Source organism: Lytechinus variegatus, chromosome 5, assembly GCF_018143015.1.
Source record: "Lytechinus variegatus isolate NC3 chromosome 5, Lvar_3.0, whole genome shotgun sequence".
NCBI classification, from domain to species: Eukaryota; Metazoa; Echinodermata; class Echinoidea; order Temnopleuroida; family Toxopneustidae; genus Lytechinus; species Lytechinus variegatus.
In genome coordinates, this window is record NC_054744.1 from 34,463,042 (window position 1) to 34,472,690 (window position 9,649).

The window sequence follows — 9,649 nt, forward strand, 5'->3', positions numbered from 1 at the left end:
CTACGCATGGGGGATGTCTTATCTTCTCAATGAGGTGTAAAAGAGATTTAGTTCTACATATTATTGTAGGTATATGCTGATTCTTCTTTTCAGTCAGTCCATATTTTTTCCTTATTTCTTTGTTTTCCTATTTCAATTTTTCAAATATTAAAACAAATCTAATCGCAGCTAAAGGGGCAATAATAGCCCTTTCACTTTGTCATAAATATGACTCTCGTCGACAAAAACTGTTGACATTGTGATAGATCAATATTCTTCAATCCCAAGGGGTTTGTCAAGAAAAAAAAACTTGTGGTCTACGTTTCTACACTAATTGAGCATTTCTATTTTCAATTTTACACTGCCCTGTCATGCCATGGAAATGTAAGCGCAAATCTTCTAATCTATTTGCATAAAATCATAGAGATTTATATTCTAGTTATCCAATATGCCTATATATAAATTATTTTTATGCATAACATTGACCGAGGCGGGCGCTATACTGCTACTGGATCTGCATGATTAAAAATTAAAGGAGTTCAATCACCATTGCACTGCACCCTGACTGAGTACGGAGAAAAGTACGGGTATCTTGTACGTATTTCCTGAATAGGCCTACAGAAAAGTGGGCGTGGCTCTCATTTGTGTTTACACGCTGGTTGCGTCAGTTATGCTCAACCATCTGTTTATCCCTTGCCATTACTGTAAAGAATACAGGTTCTGTGCTACTTCGGAATAGGCATGAAGGGGATATAGCTCAGTGGTAGAGCATTCGACTGCAGATCGAGAGGTCCCCGGTTCAAACCCGGGTGTCCCCTGACCATAATTTTTTACATCGGCAAATGTGACAGCATTTGATGGAATCAAAGGCAATTTCACATCGCAGCGAACATTGTTGATAAACACGATATAGAACCCCGGGATAGAACATCTGAATTCCTCAAATGACAGACTTTGCGCGACGAGGAGAGTGAGTGAGTGAGTGAGTGAGGGGGGGGGGGTCACTTGCCCCTAAATTCCCAATGGGAATAAAAATCCCTTTGTAAGGTAACAATTATTTTTTAATCTGCATATTTCAGTCCCGAATACCAACAATAGAGGACACTGCTTCGGGTACTCTTTCCCTTTCCTTCCAAGGATTATGGCAGATAGGAATCTACTACGGTAACCAATAGACATGATAGACATACGTGACAGTTTAAGACAAGGTTAAGCAAGATTCAAAGGGGGGGGGGGCACATTATCAATGTTAATTCATCAGTAAAATATAGCCACACACGCCTGCAGTACAGCAATAATATCCCGCTTGTGGAGTTTGACTGCAGTACCAGGAGGAAGAAAAAGTTAATTTTCTTTTATGTATTTCATGTATTGTGGAATATTTATCGTTTATAATTTCCCCTTATTCGCCTTTGAAGGGGCATTTCTATAAACTATTGGGCAAATTAAATTCAGCAAATGTTTTATATAGTAATGGGGGCATTTAGTCTGTCACTTTACAGTGCCATCTCCCCTTTCCAACTTTTTTTTCCGCGATGATATTGCCCTATTTGTTTATTTTTTCTTCATTCGAAAACAATTAATAAGATCCGCCGCCCCTGGCCCCATATGCTGTACTTTTCATAAAATTTGAACACTTATGCGTTCCGTCATTATTCTAGAGTGGGATGGATACGCTATTTTTTGTTCGTTTTGAGATAGTGTCTCTTTCCTCTGCCCCCCCCCCGGTTTCAACTTCGCTCCACCGCCTCTGAGATATCTTGCATACACATACATTGTAGGCGTGATTCCTCCTATTACGTGATTATTTCGTCATCTATGTTTTCCAGTCAATCGTTTCTGGTCATTGCAGCAAGAAAATTTAAGTCTCTATACATTAATACAGAGTATGAAGGGGATATAGCTCAGTGGTAGAGCATTCGACTGCAGATCGAGAGGTCCCCGGTTCGAACCCGGGTGTCCCCTGACAGTCTCTCTTATGTACTTTTTTTTTCAATTACATTAAAATCCGACTCTACAGGGAATCACGCGAGTGGATTTTAGTCCCAACTAACAACAAATAGATTTGAATAGCTAAGAGATCAATCAAAGAAGCACACAACTGGAAACAAATCATAAAAGTCAAATAAAGTTACGACGTTTCAAAATTTATCGTTTTTTCATAAAATAATGTCAAAATAACGCCAAATATTGTAAAACTAATGTCAAAATTGGTAATAAAGAAGTAAATGATTGCATTCATTCTTTTCTATATGTAACCAAATGGACCTTTTTGGTTAATTTATTGAAAGCAAGGAAACTTTTGATTGAAAACATATAAAATGATATCTAGAATTTCATCTTTCATTAATGAAATAAAAAAATAAATAGTGAGCAGATGACGTCATGTCCACCATTTTCATACCCGCTCCGGTAGAGTCGTGCATACAAATGTTTTTGTGATTGAGCGAAATTTGAAATTTGAAATGTCATAATTTTAACCCGATTTTGATGATATTTCAATCGTTTTATATGCTTGTACACTACCCCCCCCCTCCCCGATGGTCGGTGAGAAATTTTATTTCCTGCTCTGCGATAATACCTTCTTTTACCCAGCTCTCAAAAAGTTACTTATATTAATGAATGCATATTTTTGCGTGATTCTTGGTTCCTATTGCATGGTTATTTCGTCATTTCTTTTTCCATCAAACCGTTTATACCCAATGCAGCAAGATAGTTCAAGTCAATTTACATACTTGCAAAGTATGAAGGGGATATAGCTCAGTGGTAGAGCATTCGACTGCAGATCGAGAGGTCCCCGGTTCAAACCCGGGTGTCCCCTGATCAGAATTTTTTACATCGTATGAAGGGGATATAGCTCAGTGGTAGAGCATTCGACTGCAGATCGAGAGGTCCCCGGTTCGAACCCGGGTGTCCCCTGCTATTTTACCCTTTTCCAAAATTATAAGAAAATCCGATAAAACCAACACTTCCAGCTCAAGTCCACCACTGCATTTGATTTGAATTAATAAAGAAACTTGAGTAGCATATTATACAGTTATATTAAAATCCCCCATCAAATTTGAATGTATAAGCTAAAAAATAAATTATGACATTTTAAAATTATATTTCACGAAAGAATTATCATGCACAACACGGATGATAAAGCGAAATCATCCGTCTTGTGTAGGTCATGGCAAGATAAGTGTGATTTAATGGCAGGGGGTGGGGGTGGTGATGATATTTCATTTCATATCTCATTTTCTTTAATGTCCTTATGGAAAAAGGTGATTTTTTTGGGGGAAATGACATTTTGGCCATCCATAGTACTGGAGTAAATGGAAAAGTAAATCCTTACCAATGTGGCCAATTTGAAGTATGCAATAGGTATAGTGATTACAAATTTTTACCACTTTTAAAAATTAATAACTTTCTTGTTGTTTGTCCGACATTGGTCACATTTTCACCAATATACATGTATCTACTCGTCTGATTTGTCATTTTCCTGTTAAAACAACTTTTGTTTGGGTTGGATTCGTCTGTAAACAAGAAGGGGATATAGCTCAGTGGTAGAGCATTCGACTGCAGATCGAGAGGTCCCCGGTTCGAACCCGGGTGTCCCCTGCTATTTTACCCTTTTCAAAAATAACAGGAAAATCCGATAAAACCAACACTTCCAGCTCAAGTCCACCAATTGATTCGAATTAATGAAGAAACTTCAAAGTAGCATTATAATGAAATCCCCGCTTATATTTGGATATAGCTAAATAAATTAATGACATTTTTTTCTTATTTTTCACAAAAGTGTTTTCACGCACAAAACGGATGATAAGCGAAACGACCGTCTTGTGTAGGCCATGGCATGATATGTGCAATGTAATGGCGGGGGGGGGGGGGGTGATGATATTTTATTCTATATCTCATTTTCTTTATGTCCTCATGAGATAAAGTAAAAAAAAATATTGGGGAAAATTACATTTAGGCAATTCCATGTACTGGAGTAAATGGAAAAGTAAATCCTTACCAATGCAGCCAATTTGAAGTATGCATAGGCATATGGTGATTACAAATTTTGACCACTTTTAAAAATTAATAACTGTCTTGTTGTTTGTCCGACATTGGTCGCATTTTTACCTATATACATTGTACTCGTCTAATTTGTAATTTTCCTCTTACATGTCTTAAAACAACTTTTGTTTGGGCCGGATTCGCCTGTAAACAAGAAGGGGATATAGCTCAGTGGTAGAGCATTCGACTGCAGATCGAGAGGTCCCCGGTTCGAACCCGGGTGTCCCCTGCTATTTTACCCTTTTCCAAAATAACAAGAAAATCCGAAAAAACCAACACTTCCAGCTCAAGTCCACCAATTGATTCAAATTAATGAAGAAACTTCAAAGTAGTATTATAATGAAATCCCCCATCAAATTTCGACGTAGCTAAAGAAATTTATGACAGTTTGTTATTTTTCACAAAAGAGTTGTCATGCACAAAACGGATGATAAGCGAAACGACCGTCTTGCGTAGGCCATGGCATGATAAGTGCAATTTAATGGCGGGCATAGGCGGCGGAAGCGGGGGGGACGGGGGGACGTGTCCCCCCTTAAATTTGAGGAGGGGGGACGGTCCCCCCCTAAATAATTTGTTGTTGATGACCTTTTTTTTTTTTTTTTTTTTTTTTTTTTTGCTTGTCAATTTATTTTCCTACGTCCCCCCTAAAATTTGTGGGTTGAGAACCTTTTTTTTTTTGCTTGTCAAAATTTTTTTGGTTGTCCCCTCCAAAAATTTTGGGCTTCCGCCGCCAATGATGGCGGGGTTATGATATTTCATTTCGTATCTCAGTTTCTCTATGTCCTCATGGAAAAAGTGAAAAAAAAAATGGGGAAAATGACATTATGGCCATTCCATGTACTGGAGTAAATGGAAAAGTAAATCCTTACCAATGCAGCCAAAAAAGTGATTTTACAAATTTTTACCACTTTTAAAAATTCATAACTTTCTTATTGTTTTTCCGACATTTTTCGGGGCACATTTTCACCTTACATACATGTATCTACTCGTCTGATTTGTCCCTTTCCTCTTAAAACAACTTTTGTTTGGGTTGGATTCGTCTGTAAACAAGAAGGGGATATAGCTCAGTGGTAGAGCATTCGACTGCAGATCGAGAGGTCCCCGGTTCGAACCCGGGTGTCCCCTGCTATTTTACCCTTTTCAAAAATAACAAGAAAATCTGATAAAACCAATACAAACAGTTCCAGGTCAAGTCCACCAATAGACCAGTTCGTAGTTACTTCATGGACAATTTTGGTCAAATGACCTTTCATTTCTTTCATGATGATAGGCAGATTACAAAGCAAGATATTACGTAAGCTTGCCTTACATAGCAGGATGAATAAATTTAATAGACCAGGTGACTAGAATAGCACACAAATGAACACTTTATGAAGGTATTTGGTGCATTCCTATTTTGAAAGGATATCATAGCATGTTGCACAATGTACTTGGCAAACTGTGAAATTCTAGTCGTTCGTGGACGCATTGTTGTTTTTTGTGGATGTAAATGAAAACCACTATTCAAAAGAATATATGAATAATCAAGACATCAAACTTGGTGCTTATCTGATTAGATTTTAAACCACCATGTCACTTTAGTACAAATGACCTTCCTCTGATCATGCGTAGAATCTTTTGATCATGCGCAGAAAGGAACTACCAACTGGCTTATTGATTCGAATTAATGAATAAACTTTAAAATAGCATTACAATGAAATCCCCCATTTGGATGTAGCTAAAGAAATTTATGAAATTTTTCTTATTTTTCACAAAAGAGTTATCATGCACAAAACGGATGATAAGCGAAACGACCGTCTTGCGTATAGGCCATGGCATGATAAGTGCAATTTAATGGCGGGGGGGGGGGGGTGATGATATTTTATTTTATATCTCAATTTCTTTATGTCCTCATGATAAAGTGAAAAAAAAATATTGCGGAAAATGACATTATGGCCATTTCATGTATTTGAGTAAATGGAAAAGTAAATCCTTACCAATGCTGCCAAAATAGTGACTTTACAAATTTTTACCACTTTTAAAAATTCATAACTTTCTTATTGTTTGTCCGATATTGATCACATTTTCACCTACATAGATTGTACTCGTCTGATTTGTAATTTTCCTCTTAAAACAGCTTTTGTTTGGGCTGGATTCGCCTGTAAACAAGAAGGGGATATAGCTCAGTGGTAGAGCATTCGACTGCAGATCGAGAGGTCCCCGGTTAGAACCCGGGTGTCCCCTGCTATTCCCTCTTCACCAAAAAATAATAAAATCCGATAAAACCAATACCTATTACGACGTAACAAAAAATTATCTTATTTTCACAAAATATTGTACAGCATCAAAATGGGTGATCATTATAATGAAGAAGTCGATGATGTAAAACACTATTTGTTTTCTATCACAAAAGGATATTTTCCAATAGAAAGTAAGGAAACTGCTTTACTTTTAGATTGATCAAAATTTGAAAGTCATAACTTTACATCAGATTTTGACGATAGTTTTAGCGTTTTATGATTATGCTTGTATGGTCTTTGTTTTGGGATTGACTTGGACTTGTTGGAAGGTTCTATGAAAGAAGATCTACTGTCATACTAACAAAATATTTAACAGCAATTGATTTAGAAATTCAGATCTATTATAAGTCTTCGTTATAAGTATATCATGTATACTGTGGAATAAAGTTGTGAATTAATACTATTTCATCATTGAACCCTTGGTTAAAGCTATGACGTTGGTTTTTTGACAAGATACACGATTAATACATATACCCAAGTTATTTTACGGGTCTGATTCACGGTTGTTTCCTCATCTTCCGTCGTCCAACCATTCGTTTAGTACCCTTTACAGCAAGAAAGTTCAAGTCCTTATCATACTAATTATATCCTATGAAGGGGATATAGCTCAGTGGTAGAGCATTCGACTGCAGATCGAGAGGTCCCCGGTTCGAACCCGGGTGTCCCCTGATCATTCCTATTTTACTTTCCATGTTGGCACATGTTTGCACTTTCCACGAAGGCAATACATGCATATTTTTTTTCAGAGAAGGGAAGGCATTATATACATATATTGATGATTATTATGATAATTATCAATAACGATCGAAGTCAATATATCAGTCACATAGCATAATGGTGAAAATAAACATCAAGTAGGAAAAGGGTCAAATCAACCTCCTCCATTACAAGGGGGCTGGGGAAAAGAGGAAGTGGGGGAGAGAGAGAGAGGGGGGGAGATAGAGAAAGAAAGAAATAAAGAAAGAAAGGGAGGGAAGAAGGGAGGAAGGAAGGAAGAAAGAAAGAAAAGAATGAAAGAATGAAAGAATAATTGAAAGAAAGGAAGAATGAAAGAAAGAAAGAATGAAAGAACGAAAGAAAAAGAAGAAAGAAAGAAAGAAAGAAAAGGGGGAGAGTGCGAAAGAGGTAGTCCTCACTTGTTTTAGGATAAATCAATTTGTTTTAAGGAATTCCTATTTCTTACGACAAAATTGGTAAGCCAACTTATATCCGATAGCCGCCATCAGCATTTGAAACATATCACGTTGTCAAAACTTTATTGAACTATAGATTTAAATGTGGGTCCGGTTCATGGTCATCATTGCATTGTTGTTTCGTCATCTGTGACGACCAGCCATCGTTTCTATCCACTCCAGCAAGAAAGTTCAATTTCTATTATCCCTTTTGTAAAGCCTGAAGGGGATATAGCTCAGTGGTAGATCATTCGACTGCACATCGAGAGGTCCCCGGTTCAAACCCGGGTGTCCCCTCACTTTTCTTTTACCTTTTTCTCATTGTTCGAGGAGCTCCATAAGAAAGGGAGAGGGAGGTATGGGGGGGGGGGGGGGTGGTGATAACATTACACCGGTAATCTTGGATGTGGTATCAGACAATTCGTCTTGTACATAAAGGTCTTGTCCGTTAATATTTAGATTTATAAGTTAACAAAAGTAGATTAGCCCTTAAAAAGTTTTTTTTTTAGTTGTCGGCATTAATTAGAAAATGTGTTGTTCTTTCTGAAATATTTTTTTGTGTAGATGTAATTGATATTATATACAACATATTCGGAACATGTAGAAAAGTTAGTGTCTATTTAACTGATTTCAAGAGTATGTACAATCATGACTACTCTTATCACAAAGATGTTTGGAATTAGCTGTTGCAACATGATAGCAATATCGAATTGGTATTTCAGGGATATAGGTATACAGCAATGAACTAGCTTACTGGAACAGCGCCATCTACATGAAAGGTTCCGTATCTTCGTTGTCTGCTCATGTGCAAGAAAACGAAGCAAGCGAGCAAATATTCAGTAGTTGGAAGGCAGAATGGTGTCCAAAATTGTCTCTTAAATGGTGTGTAATTATCACATCAAGCATGTCAATAGCTATTTTTACGGGGGTATATTTTTGATGATGATGAGCCCCGTCAAATGACCTTACTGTAGCCGATTGTCTCATCCAATCAGATTTCCCCTTTTGGGGGGTTAAAATTTACAAATCTAACCTGCTGGCTGCTGGGTCTGTATTTTAGTTAAGGAAGCTACATGAAACACCTTTACACATATCTCCAGGAAAACAAAGAAAAGGTGTTTATGGCAAAAGAAAATTGCAATCGGTGTTTGTGGATTTTTAATGTAATTATGTATTGAATGTACTCACTTTATTAATGGTCAAGTCCACTCCAGAAAATGAATCCAAACATCAAACAAGCATTACGCTGAAAATTTAATCAAAATCGGACAAACAATAAAAAAAAGGTTATAATTAAAATGAGAGTTGTACAAATTGGTTATTACTATACCTATGGAGACTTCAAATCGCCGCTTTGGTGATGTCATAGTTATGAAAGGCAAGCACTCTTCCGTCTACTCCAAAACATAAAAAAGCTAACATGTACATATATTTTTAAGTTTTATTTCAGATCGTAATATTCTTTCATGAGGACATAACAATATGATACCTTGGTTATATTTTTATCACTACCACAGGGAATTGACACTTATACGACAAATCCCTCTAATTAAGAATATAAATTGTAAAAGATTTCCCTTCCACTTGTCATAATTTACATACCCAGTTGCCAATTTGAAGTTATCTTAGGATCCCAATTCTAAAACAGCCATAACTCTCTCATTGCTTTGTCCGATTTCTTTCAAAATCTTAACAACTGACCACTGTGTTTTACTTATTTTTCTCCTCTTTCACACATTTTATGACTAATGTTATAGATCCTCCTTTAATACACTCAAAATTTTCAAATATATTAATATTTTTTAACTTAAAAAAGATAATAATTTGTTAATAGTCAACACAAACAATTCAAGCTAACGTATAAACTTAACCAAACAAACCTCACCTTTAACTATCAATAATTTGTCAAATATTACACACTCCAAATAATGACACTATATGCCTTACGACCTGTGCACCTGCATGTTCCTCTTTTCAGTTTTATTTGCACCACCCTTCTATCCCCCTTTCTCCTTTGCATTTTTTTCTCATTATAATTTTGTAATTACTATTTCAATTATATCATTATTATTGTTGGTATCATTGTAATTATTATGTGAATTACTTTCTCTTATTTTTGTCGTCGCTTTTTCGCTTTATTTTCATATTTTGTACTTGTTTTAAGCTTTTCTC

The 9,649-nt window shown here is 36.4% G+C and overlaps 10 non-coding genes across 10 annotated transcripts; all 10 read left to right on the top strand.

The window, feature by feature from the left end:
• The first annotated feature begins 725 nt into the window (after positions 1–725).
• On the top strand, positions 726–797 carry TRNAC-GCA. The gene has a single exon. It is a non-coding gene; the product is annotated as a tRNA-Cys (tRNA).
• A 1,075-nt stretch (positions 798–1,872) lies between these two features.
• Positions 1,873–1,944, top strand: TRNAC-GCA. Its single transcript has one exon. It is a non-coding gene; the product is annotated as a tRNA-Cys (tRNA).
• Positions 1,945–2,728: 784 nt separating this feature from the next.
• Positions 2,729–2,800, top strand: TRNAC-GCA. Its single transcript has one exon. It is a non-coding gene; the product is annotated as a tRNA-Cys (tRNA).
• Positions 2,801–2,826: 26 nt separating this feature from the next.
• Positions 2,827–2,898, top strand: TRNAC-GCA. The gene has a single exon. It is a non-coding gene; the product is annotated as a tRNA-Cys (tRNA).
• A 612-nt stretch (positions 2,899–3,510) lies between these two features.
• TRNAC-GCA lies at positions 3,511–3,582 on the top strand. Its single transcript has one exon. It is a non-coding gene; the product is annotated as a tRNA-Cys (tRNA).
• A 601-nt stretch (positions 3,583–4,183) lies between these two features.
• Positions 4,184–4,255, top strand: TRNAC-GCA. The gene has a single exon. It is a non-coding gene; the product is annotated as a tRNA-Cys (tRNA).
• Positions 4,256–5,079: 824 nt separating this feature from the next.
• On the top strand, positions 5,080–5,151 carry TRNAC-GCA. Its single transcript has one exon. It is a non-coding gene; the product is annotated as a tRNA-Cys (tRNA).
• Positions 5,152–6,177: 1,026 nt separating this feature from the next.
• TRNAC-GCA lies at positions 6,178–6,249 on the top strand. Its single transcript has one exon. It is a non-coding gene; the product is annotated as a tRNA-Cys (tRNA).
• Positions 6,250–6,901: 652 nt separating this feature from the next.
• Positions 6,902–6,973, top strand: TRNAC-GCA. Its single transcript has one exon. It is a non-coding gene; the product is annotated as a tRNA-Cys (tRNA).
• Positions 6,974–7,702: 729 nt separating this feature from the next.
• TRNAC-GCA lies at positions 7,703–7,774 on the top strand. The gene has a single exon. It is a non-coding gene; the product is annotated as a tRNA-Cys (tRNA).
• The last annotated feature ends 1,875 nt before the right edge of the window (positions 7,775–9,649 follow it).